This window comes from Magnolia sinica, chromosome 18 (genome assembly GCF_029962835.1).
Source record: "Magnolia sinica isolate HGM2019 chromosome 18, MsV1, whole genome shotgun sequence".
Classification (NCBI taxonomy): domain Eukaryota; kingdom Viridiplantae; phylum Streptophyta; class Magnoliopsida; order Magnoliales; family Magnoliaceae; genus Magnolia; species Magnolia sinica.
The window spans coordinates 6,433,915-6,447,194 of record NC_080590.1 but is presented as its reverse complement, the minus strand read 5'-3'; the positions used below and the strand labels follow the sequence as shown (position 1 = coordinate 6,447,194).

Below are 13,280 nucleotides of genomic sequence, written 5' to 3'. Positions count from 1 at the left end.
ATTCATGATAGGAATCCTCCCAAACAGTTAATTTACACATTTCTATTTGTGGCGAAGTTTGATATTTTGGGTACTTTTCATTGTGTGTAAAATTTATCATTTCAGGTAATTTCTATTCTTTTGGAATTAATACTCCTAATAAGGTTTATGGATTTTCAATATGTCAATTAGTGAATAAACAGACCCTTTTAAGTTAAATTTATTTAATTTACCATTTTTAGTAGTTTTTATTTTTTGTGTCTACTCATTTTTTAGAGTTGTAGAACTTCATTCTTTTTAAAATTTACTAGAAATCAAGATAGGAATAATCTGGAACAGTTAATTTACACATTTTTATTTTTGGTTAAAATTTACTATTTTAGATTAAAAAATTATTTTCTTTTTTTTGTTAGCTTGTTAGTGTACCCACAGTAGTTCACACTTCACTATTAGCCACCTCCTCTAGAAAATCGATACCAAGACCTCAGTGTTGAACACGAGGTATCTTTCACTCAATCTACGACTTTGAATCGATAATTTTTTTCTTATAGCTTGTTAGTACACCCACTGTATTTTAGATAATTTTCTATTTATGGTAAAATTGCTATAATAGAGGCTATAGAACCCAAATATGGCATAGGCAACTATGCACCGTACAAGTGGAGGGTAAGGAATCAATCAGGGTACTTTCTTATAGAAATACAAAACTATCTGATTATCCTACTGATATAAAAAGTGGCTTTGAACGTGACGGTGTAAGACGAAAATAGTAATGGCCAGACGGTGTAAGATAAAAATATTAATGGTCAAAGACTCATCATTGCAAAATTGGAAAATTTTGACTGATAGTTTTGGGTTTGATATGTTGACAGGATGCCTAAGTGGCGGCAGCCATACGGTGCATCTTCATGACAAAAATCATTTGAGAGGTGAAGATTAAATAATCACTCGGAAAGTGTAATTTACAAAAGAAGGCTCTTTTATTTTTTTCCATGATGAGGAACCGTAGATCCTGAGCACTACGAGCTTGAATAGTCCCGCCGCAACTTCGTGCGCGCAGGACCAATAGTTCTGTAATCCACCACTGATTTGAAGCAAACCACAAGGATCTTCTATATCAACGGTTGTTACCCTTTGGATCAGCGTCTGACAAACAAACCGTCTTGGAAAAAAAAACATAACAACGGTCCAAAATTTATAGTCGTAAATGAATGGTTATGATCATCTAATCACAATTTTCTTTGGGTGAATACTCCATCAGAGATGGATCATACCACATCAAACCGTCGGGATGCGAAAAACAGCAGCCCCACCAATTTTGCATCAGGACTATGTGAATCCTGCATAGTTCGTTACTGCTCCTGTACTTGGTATCTAAGCCGATCGGATCGGGATCTGCGCCCTGTGGACTGACGTGTCATGTCTACCAGCGGACATGCGACCGTACGAGATCGTTTTGCATCTGTCGCGGCACATGTTCAATCGTGTGTCGTTTCCCATTAGGGCGCACATACTAAGTTCTCTAATGATCAGAACGTCCATGTCATTCTATGATATAGAAGTCGTATGGGAATATTACTTTCGTATCATTTTTATCATGATGATCTTTAGATGAATTTAGCATTTTAAAATAAAATTTACAATGGCTCACATTCAACTGTAAATATTAAAGGCTAGAAACATCCTGAAGAGTGATTGCAGTCCAATATCTTATCTTATTTATGGCAGTAAAAATAATATGGAAGGTTTAACCCATTGGATCATCTCAGCATGCGGGTTCAATGGGTGGCGACGCACCTGAAAAACTACCGAGGCAAAACGAACTCCTGCGGTTATGCTTTTTACCATGCCCAACCGAAAGTAGCAAGAAAACAAGGCGATCCCGTGTACCTGTGACGATGGACGTCTGACGATTGTGGTGTCAACGGACCTGAAACGGTTCAAAATCCACATTACATGTTTAATCTAGTTTAAGGGCAGGATCAAGTGGTATATATATATATATATATTTCTATTTTTGTTGTATTAATACTCTTAATGAAGTTTGTTAATGCAAAAATCTAATTCACCTTCTTTAGACCTTTGAGTATTTGTACAAGAAGAAGACAAAGGAGACCCTTACTAGATCAGGGGACCCTCCAATGCCAAAGTCAGGGTAAAAATCTGGGTCTTACGGTATTGAGGTTTAGGAGAAAGAATTTTTGCGTACCTTTCACCTTTGAAGTATCTCTCATTTATATGAGAGGGAGGATCCTGCTGTATGGATATTCTCTTTCTGATTTTTAGGAGATTTGATTTAACTATAAGTTTATGAATTTTTAATATATCAATTAGTAAATAAGTAAACCCTTCTAGGTTAAATTTATTTAATTTACTATTTTTAATAGTTTTATTTTTTGTGTCTACTCATTTTTTAGAGTAGTAGGACTTCACTCTTTTTAAATTTTACTAGAAATCAGTATAGGAATAATCCGGTACAATTAATTTACACATTTTTATTTTTGGTTAAAATTTACTATTTTAGATCATTTTCTATTTATGGTAAAATCGGTATAATAGAAGCTATGCACCGTACAATTGGAGGGTAATGAATCAATCAGGGTACTTTCTTGTAGTTTTCCGTACTTTTGATCGAGAGTGTGTAGAAATAAAAAAAAATATCTGATTATCCTACTCATATAAAAAGTGGCTTTGAACGTGACGGTGTAACATGAAAATAGTAATGGCCAGACGGTGTAAGATGAAAATATTAATGGTCAAACACTCATCATGGAAAATTGGAAATTTTTGACGGACAGATTTGTCTGGTTGGTTTGATTTTTGAAACTTGATCTATCCATGATAGAGTTCACTATATGGATGGCCCAGATCGATGCATCTCCCTTCAACGTGTACTGTGCAGAGATGGCTCTACCATTTATCCAAGGAAAATTGATCTATTGGGCTGTTTGCACGTAGCTGGTTGGGGCCCACTGAGATGTTTTTGACAAATCTACCCCGTCCATCCGTTTTTCTATCTCATTTTAGGACTTTAGACGATAAATTAAGTGTATACAACACTCAAGTGGGCCACATGAGAGGAAAGAGTTGGCATTCAGTGAGCACCATTGAAGCATTCTTATAGTCATAAAAGTTTTGTATAAGGTTATCTTTTTGGTATTTTTACTTCATCCCATTGGGAATGCCCTTTATTTTTCCTGGTTAGCTTGTTAGTGCACTCACTGTCAGTTCACCTTCACTGTTAGCTACCCCCACTAGGGTATTGGTACCAATACCACATGTGAAACGAGCTATCTTTCACTCCATGTACTACTAGTTTTTTTTTTTTTTTTTTTTTTTGTTAGCTAGCTTGTTAATACACCCATTGTCAGTTCACACTTTCACTGTTAGCCACCCCGTCTAGGGAATTGATGCCATGACCTCAGTCCTCCAACTAAGTATCTTTCACTCAGTCTACCACTTGATTTATGGATTAGGGTGTAAAAATAAAATTAAAATGAAGCTCAAATACGCTTGCATCGACCTTATAAAGGATTCGGCTGGTATATAAACATCAAGGTGGAGCGCGGAAGGTTTCGACTGTATCAATTTCTTTCCCCAATGTTCCCTCTCGTATGACCCACTTGAGTTTTGTATATACTTCATTTTTGGTCACACATCCTAAATTGATCTCTCAAAACGGATGGACATAATGGATTTCTCACATACATTTCAGTGGACCCCACCCATCATCCTTGCGATTTGTGCTTGTTGGCATTCACAAGAGTCATCTGAACCGTCCATTCTTCTTCGGCTGTAGTACTATCATGATATCTGGCAGATTGCATTATTTCTCAAAGTATTGAAAATGTAACTTGGTGAGACCAAACACACCATTCTTTGTTAGTATAGTGTTGATCCATGTGACCTTCTTATTGGTTTTTTTTTTTTTTTTTATAATTTTTTACTTTCATGTGTATTGTATTTGGTAGTCTGTGAAATATGCTTCTATTAATCTAATAAACTTAGGGTTAGAGAACATATTATTCTGTAATCACAAATTTTCCCCCACAACTGTTCGATAAAATGAATTTCCTTCCCCAATAGTGGGGATTGAGAAATTTCTTGAATTATTCCGGGTTGTAGGGAATATTTGCAAATTCGCATCGCTACATATAGATGATTCCTTAAGGAAAAAGTTAAAAGAGAAAAGTGTCAGAGTCATGTTGAGAACCAGCATTAAGAAAAGAAGTTTTCTTGTGGGGTTGAACGCATCGTGGCTTAGTGGTTAGGACGTTAGTGTCACAACATCCACATCGAATTATTCTAACAATCAAAACCATGGATTGAAGACTCAACGATTCAGGCCAACTCGTCTAATTTGGAGTTGAGTTGGGACTTGACTGAGTGAGAGGTGACTCTCAAGGTGTTCCATAACTATAACGGGTCGTAACAACCAAAATCGTTACTATTATGATATGGGCCATAACATCTATTACGATTCCTGAAACAACCGTTATGGCATTTTTCTTTACTTGTTAATTTTATTTTTTTTTAAGAAAAAAAAAAAACCTAGGCCATAGGAGCTGTTACAGACAATTTTTCTCGTAACGTCTGTTACAGCCGTAAAACATAACAGTTATGGCCGTTACCATAACATAACAACTACGTAACTATTTTCTATTTTTGTATACCTTAGTGACTCTCCCATTCAGCCTAAACTGAGCATATTTTTTATTTTCTCTCCTAGAGCTAAACTGAATTGGACTTGGATGAGTCTAAGCCAATTCAAACAAGTCATCGGTGGAATAATTATGAATCTTAAGCTACTTTATCTAGTGGAACCAAAGATAAATTATTAAAAGGATACAGTAGCTAATTGAAGGTGTGTGGTCAATTGAGCATATTCTCGATTTTAACTCCAGTGCCAAATTAGTTGGAGCTTAGATGAGTCTGAGTTGACTTAGACAATTCGCATTCATTATCAAAACTTAAGGAAATAATTTCGTTCCTATACTACTTTTCCTAGTATCTAATGTGTTGGCCAACCGTTTCTATAGTATACATAATCCAACCAAAATAAATTAATATTAAAAGGATACAGTAACTAATCAAAGGTGTGTCGTCAATTGAGCATATTTTCAATTTTGACTCTTAGTGTGGTTGTGGTTCGATTTTAAATTTGATCACGTGAATAACGCAGGCGTGTCATAATTGAATGTGTGGCTCAATTTAAATCGAACAACCACAACCCCAACCGCTAAAATAGGCATATATGTCGAAAATCGACTGTATATGACCTAATTCTAATAAGATCGATCGTCTATTTAGCCACTTGCACAATGTTGCATAAGATCATTAAGTAATAATCAGAGGGTGGAATTCTTCTTCTGAAAATGGGTCACACATCTACCTTTCGTACGAAAGAATTTTTTCTCTTCAATACAGCTAAAATAAAAAAGAAATTCTTATAGTCGGCTGTAAAGAACAATTGCAAAACGTCTCTCTAGTTTGAGAACTTTACTTGATACTCGAATTAAATTCATCGTATGAACGTAAATTCGAATTACAACAAAGCTAACAGCTATTTAATTACCGCTACGGATTACACTAAGGGCGTGTTTGGATGCCAGGCCCATGATGTAATGTACCGTATATGTCAATAAAATACATCATTCAAATCGACGCTATCCAAACATTGCCACGTGATACGCTGGCGACTCGAGTACGTCGCCAGTCCAGTTTCTCGAAACAACACGTCTCGTAAATCACTGCTACCACGCAAGCGTGTGTGCAGTGCTTTCATTGCACTGCACCGCCATAGTAGACAACAGTTTTTTTTTTTTAAAAAAAAAAAAATCTCCTCCTTTAATGGTAGCCTCGACCAAAGGTCCACCTTCCAAACTACAGATATATCTCCTCCTTACACCAGATTCCAATCCAAACCCAATTTCAAAGACGGCTCCTTCTCTTCACATATCCGTCCTGATATTGCTACAACCGTCGCAAAACCACCCCTCAAACCTGCCATTGGAAATCGAGCTGACGACACCAAAATCAACATATTCGACGCAAAGTAGTATTTCGATGAAAACCCAGATCAGAAACAGATCAAGACATCTCAGCCACTCGATCGAATTGCAGAAAGATGCGATCTTTCTACCGCTCCACGCCTGTCCTCTGTTTCTTCTGTAGATGGGTTTGGGAGAATTTGCAAAAGCGGATCTTTCCATGCAACCCTGACAGCTTCTTCAGAAGCTAGTTAGAATAGTCAGTCAGGCCTTCTTTCAAATCTGCCTGGTTCGATTTCAATCTCCATGAAAAATCTCCCTTTAAATAGGCAGACAAGAGGGTCATCTTCTTCTAGAAAATAGCTCTTTGGAAGAAAATGCCTCTATTCTGGAAAGAAATCCGTCGATGTCGAAGAGAAAATCCCAGAACCCAAACACCCAATTCATTTGAATTCAAATCCCAACGGTTCTGTATATCTTAAGAAACAGAGTTTCAAACCAGGGGAATCTTTTCCATGGAGAAAGGGGGTAAAGAGAGCGAGAAAGGAATTGGAATTAAGAAACAGGTGTACGGAATTGATGTTACTTATGTTATCATGGTGGGGCCCACATTGACTTTGGTATATCATCTAAGGGCCAGATGTCTATATACAATTTCCTTTTCACGACGAATTACCGTTAATTCCATACATAGTTCATGCTTGGGAAGCAGTGCGGCTGATGAACACTCCATTCTCAAACACTGATTTTGGAAACCATGGTCTCTTGTGATTACAAGTGCACTCTTATCCAAACATTGTGAGTGGTTTGCAATTTACAGACGCATTACCGCTACAGGACCACTAATACCTTGATGGGACAGTTTTACTTCCCTCTAAAATACTATACGCGAATCCAAACACGCCCTAAGGAATGTAAATAATAGATAAAAATATGGATTACACAAAGGAAAGTAAATAATCGATAATTGAAAAATAGATTTGATTTGGTTGGTATGAGTTAATTTTTTCTATTAACTTTCTTTACTATATATATCCTTAACCTGGTCATCTACATACTTTTCATATTCCGACGATTGCTATAGCCATTTCAACATTATTAACATTCATGTTCTGACCGTTGTTGTAACCATTTCAATCATATATGACCTTATAGAGACTTCCTTGTCACGTCCTAATAACCGCTCCTGGCCTCCTTGTTGACTCAACCGCATTCCACTCTGTCACTCGGTCAACCTCCTAGATGACTCTCGGCCACTTGGTTTGCATTTAAATTCATTTCAATTGCTTCATGTCTTACTATTATGTTAGTTGTGATTTTATAAAAAACACTTCAAGTATCCTTTACGATCTTTAACATATTATATATTTCCCTTGTTATAACACATATCATTTCTAATTGGATTTCCCAATAACAATAAAAAAATAAAGTATAACAAGTGTCAAAGTTTATAAGACTAGATGAGTCTGAGCTATTCGGCTCATAGAAGTCACATCCATGATCAAAACATAAACCATCGGTGGAATAATTACAATCTTAAGCTACTTTATCTAGTGTCAAGCATGTTGACCAACAGATGCCACCATATGCATGATCCAACCAAATATAAATTGCTGAAAAGATACGGTAGCCAATTAGAGGTTTGTCGTCAATATAGCAAGATGGACATTTTCAATACAAGCCTCATTTAACGAAATAAATCAGCAAGCAACAAAGATGGGTAATTTCAGAGAGGTACATCTTTACCAAGTGATCTACCCATGTGTTAGCATATGCGAAAAGATATCGACAATGATATATGATATCCTCTATGGGGAAAAAAAGAAAATATACTTATGTTGGTATAACAATACTTAGATTTATTGTGGTTTATTTGTGGTTTTGAACATGGTTTCCAAAAAATCTTTTTTCAAAAATCCATATTCTATTTTGACATGGTTTCCACAAAGTCTTTTAACATATAAACCCTACCTTTGCTTACGCCCAAATACTTTCTACCTTCTTAGTATTCATAAATAAACTCCTATCTTTTTAATCATTACTAAGAGAAAACCCTATCATCCATGAATCATAAGTATGATTATCATATGTAAAAATTTCAAAAGGTGGGCCTAATTGATCAACAGTCTGGATCTCTCTAAAGGTTGGATAATGTGATCGGACATACTGGTGGACCACACTCAAGTTGTGATTAATCACTAACAATATTTTGGTTGGAGTAGGAATACTAAATTTATGTAGAGCCTAAGGAAGATGATTTTTGATGGTTTCAAATTCCTCACCATCAATAATTACTTATACACAGCTGGGTCCCAGACCTACACACATCTGGAAATTTATTTTTCATCCCAACACTTCTCTAAAGGTGTAAGTTGTGGAAGACTACATTTGGTCCATGGAGATGGCATCTCAATCATATATGGATTTCAGTTTAGATTAATCGATCCTCATTTTTGATGCAATGTTCGATCTTTTTTAAATATCGCAAGTTATAGTTTACACCATAACCATACGTATAAATACCTTACTTTTATAATCCAAAAATTGTATTATAGTTATTTATTGGTCATTACACCTTTTACCATAGTTGTTACCAACTGCCATTACACGTTTTCACACGTGTTGCCTACTCCCTATCGTTCAATAAGGTTAGAAAAAATATTTAAAATTTTATGCCTGTCGTTAACTATTTCTTTTTGTCATCTCTGACACAAGTCCTACAGAGGGGTGTATTTTTCTTTAGTTTTAAGATATAAAAGTTTATTTAGGAATACTTAAAAAGGTAAGGGAAATTTGGGTATATGCCAAAAGGTCGTTTTATTTATTTATTACTCAAATATTGCTTTAATATTTGATACTCTGTATTTTGAAAGATGTGCAGAAAAAAAAGCTTGTTTTTGGATCAACTGAACTATAAACTCATTAATTTCATTGTTTTAATAATAAAATATCTCCGAAAATCAGATGATCCCTCTTCCAATCAAAGTGCCAGAGAAGTGCTTTTTGAGGAGTGAAATTACCATAATGCCCATTGTAATTTTTTCCTTTGGAAAGTTGTGAAGTGGAGAATTGTGGGTCCCTATGATAGTTTTATGATATCCAGCCCATCCAATGATGTAATCTGTAGTGATGGTGGGAAGAAAAAAAAATGGTCAATCTAAATATAAGATGAGCCCCACCATAAACAATAATACACACCACTTAAAAGCATCAAAATGCATGTGTAGCCCATTTGATGATTTGATCATAAAGATTTTTGAATAGTGTGCTTATCATCGTTGGATGCATATGTTTGACAGGTTAGATGTCATGCACATGCATGTGGGCCTTAAAATTTTCTAGAATGTTTGACAGGTTAGATGTCATGCACATGCATGTTGGGAAGATTCTACGGTAAATTGTAAACTTTTGAAGAACTTTCCTATGAAAAAATCCCCTTTTCTTCAATGGCAGAGGTAAAAAAGAATAAAGATAACAAACATGAATATTTGCCTAAAGACATTTGAGGGTGATTTAAAGGTCGGATTGGTCAGACTGATGAAGGGTTATCTGGGGAGGAAGGATTTGAGGAGAGAGAGAGAGGTGATATTCCGTTTTTGTTTGATATTTATATGGACAGAATTTTATACTGTAATGAAATTTTATAGTTTGATCTATATATATATATATATATATATATATATATAGAGAGAGAGAGAGAGAGAGAGAGAGAGAGAGAGAGAGAGAGAGAGTCATGCTCACATGCGCACTTATGCACGCGTGCACTTTTGTACAAGTGTCATGGGCGTCTAATCTCAACGGTCCATGTGATGCGGAATCCTATGAAATCCCAAGGAACAAATTTTCGTCCTAATCGCCCTAATCTAAAATTCTGGTAGGCCTTGGCAAATAGAAATGCACATCAAGGGAGGAAAATGTTTTCATTTTTCATGGCTCACCAAAGTTTTGAATCAAAGTAAAAAAAAAGTTAGGCCTGGGGAGTTTCATGAGGTGCTGCTTCATGTGAACCGTTCAAATTTTAGAGTCACGTCACGTATGATGAGTTCTCAAAAAGTTTACACGAGTTCCATGCGACCAGGGAGCAGCTGAGCATTATATATATACACACATCAGGTGGACATACCCATGACCAAACTTCTCTCCACTTTTCTTGCTTGAAATGCAAGTTTCCTCTTTCCATTTTTGTTACATTTTTATTTTTTTTTCCAATTTTTAAACTATTTTCTTAAGGTATTTTAAAGCAAAATTCTTCACGGAATTGTATTTTAACAAATAGTGTCCATGTAACTAATATTCCTGACCAGTGCTTTTAAGAGAATAAATTACATTATTATCCTCTTTTTTTTTTTCTTTACAATAAATTGATAAAGCAAAAGTTATGAAGCTCATATAGCATGTATCTCAAATTCAACCTGTCCAACATATGAACAACAAAATGAACTAATAATACAGTAGATCTAATTGTAAGGTTGGCCAATCCATAAAAAATAAAAAATATATACACTATTTAAAATACTATAATTCCCATTTGTTAATCCAATTGACCCAATGTTTTGTTCTTGTTATTATCATGGTGCGGTACATATGTTTAACAGGTTGGATATTATACACACACCGCATCGCCCTCGTGATTCTTGAATTTTACTATTTTAAGGAAAACTTTAAGTACACATTTGTATAATTTCTCAAAAAGCACAAGCACATCATTTCTAACATTAAAGTAAAAACAACCTTTTCTTTTATATATATATATATATATATATATATATATATATATATATATATATATATATATATATATATATATATATATATATATATAGTGGAACGCCCACTAGTGAGGACTACCTACCAACTATTTTGAGAACTCATCATATCTAATGATTCTCGAAAATCTGAATGGTCCACATGAAGCAGAACCTCATGAAACCCCCTGGTACTAATTTTTACTTTGAACCAAAACTTTGGTGGGCTATAAAAATGCAAACAGTTTCTTCCCTTGATTTGAATTTTTCTTTACCATGGCCCACCAGAATCTTAGATCAGGGTGAAAATTCACCCAGTAAGGTTTCATGGGATTCCGCATCTTATGGACTGTTCGGATTCGACACCCATGACACGTGTGGAAAGGTGCACACATGCATAGGTGCGTCGAAGAGCATGCCTCTATATATATATATATATGGAAAAGGTTCTATATGGTCGAGCTCATGAGAACTCCCCATTAGGTCGAGCCGTGTGGGCCCCACCATGATGTATGTTGAACATCAACACCCTGCATTTGATGGGTCCCCTTTAAATTATGGGAAAAATCATCCGTATGCGGAACTCAGGTGGGCCATACCATCTAAAATCATGTAAAGACATGCCTACAATATATAAAATCACTTGGTGGGGCCTACCTGAAATTTGTATGTGTCTGAAACTTGGTCTGACCCCTCATCCAAGTGGGACACACATAATGGATGAGCTTGATTTGTAAACCACATCTCGGTGGGCCCAAAAAAAGATTATGAATGTTTTAATGGAGGGTAACCCCTCTCAACTTTTGAATGTGGTGTGGCCCACACAAGTCACGGATTGACTTGATTTTTAAGCCCCAGACCCACTATGGAATGGTGCATCTTACTGATGGTGTTGATGTTCAACATACATCATGGTGGGGCCCACACAACTCGACCTCATGGAGAGTTCCCATGAGTTATATATATATATAACTCCCAGACTACAAATTGATCCATATCTTAAATGGTACAAAAACAAAGTCCTGTTAAGAAAATAGGAGGCCATCTTGGAAGGCGCTGGATACGTTAAAGCATCCAGTTCGTCAATTTGTATTCAACGTATCTGACAAGAATATTATAAATAATAGATAATAAAAATAATTTAAAAAATGATTAAAAAAAGAAAATCCCATCCTATTAAAAAAAACCATAGACAAAACAAAAAGATCCATGTCACAGCTTCTTTTTTTTTATGAACACGCAAATCATAGAGTGATCAAGACCCCAAAATTCTCTTCCATTAGAGAAACCACTCCTTTCCATCTCTATCATGCATGCATTGGGATTGAGAAGCCAATAAGGCATCTTCCATGCTCTCGATGTGCACTCTACCAAAACAATACCCGTCCCTCCTTTGTATGTATTCGCACAGCCCACCTTAGTGGGTGTTACTCCAACCGTCTGGGGGCCACCTTTATGTATCTTTTTCATATCCGCTCCGTTCATAGGTTTTTATATCTCATTTTAGGATGTGATAATAAGACTTGAGAAGATCCAAATCTCAGATGGATAATATCACTAGAAACAGTGATGAATGACCATTAAAACTTTTAAGGTGCCACAAACATTTTGGATCAAGCTGATCTTTGTATTTTAACTTCATCTAGGTATTATTAACATTATCAATAGGTTGGATGAGAAATAAACCTTACGATGGGTCCTTTGGAATTTTTAATGGTGAGGCACTCAATCAACATTGTTTTCTGTTGTGTGGTCCACATGAGACATGGATCTGCTTAATTTTTGGTACCAAGTACTAAAATGATCTGGAGAAACGAATGGACGGCGTGGATATACAACACATCATCAAAGTGGGCCCCACGCTAAGGGAAACACCCACTTAAGGTGTTACCCGATAACACCTAATCCGCTTCCCTTGACACAAAACGACAGCAACATCAGTTCAGACAATCTGCCAAACTCCTTTCTGCCGTCCTCACAATCCTATCACGTGATGATTCCACCTTTGCTATGGCCCAAAACCCACTACCAAACAAAACCGTACATGAACACTCGCGGGAGTAGCCTTCCCTATTGTACTCTCTCGCCCCAACACGTGCCGCACGTGAGCTAGATCCTGTCCGTTTATTAGGTGGGCCCCACTGCAAATATGTGTATGTCGCATGTACTGAAACCCGGGCCGATCCGATAATCAGGTGGGGCACACTTGCACGTTGAATGTGGAGAGTTGGTAAGTTTTCTTACTAACCGTTCGTTTTCTTCTTTATGCAGGTATGTCCCAGGAAACCATGATCTTTGAGCCACAGCACATATAGGGTCCGCTTCATTGCCAGATGAACGGTCCGGATCTCACGTGCCATGTTGGAACACGAAGGTAGGGTAGGATTTTGAGGACGCGGATTGCGGGATGACACTACCACCACGGAATCCTTGTGGCAGGACTATATGGGACCCACCGTATTGTATGTATTTTATCCACGCCGTCCATTCGTTTTTCCTGGTCATTTGAGGCATGATCCCATAATTAAATCACATAATCAATGCTCAAGTGGACCACACCACAGAA

At 36.4% G+C, this 13,280-nt stretch overlaps 1 long non-coding RNA gene across 2 annotated transcripts in view; it reads right to left on the bottom strand.

The window, feature by feature from the left end:
• Positions 1-1,591: 1,591 nt before the first annotated feature.
• The window catches only part of LOC131232243 (uncharacterized), a 17,978-nt gene continuing 6,289 nt past the window's right edge, over positions 1,592-13,280 (bottom strand). For both annotated transcript variants that reach the window (XR_009164820.1, XR_009164824.1), the window contains exon 5: positions 1,592-1,909. This is a non-coding gene — a long non-coding RNA (uncharacterized LOC131232243). The remainder of the gene's footprint in view (positions 1,910-13,280) is intronic.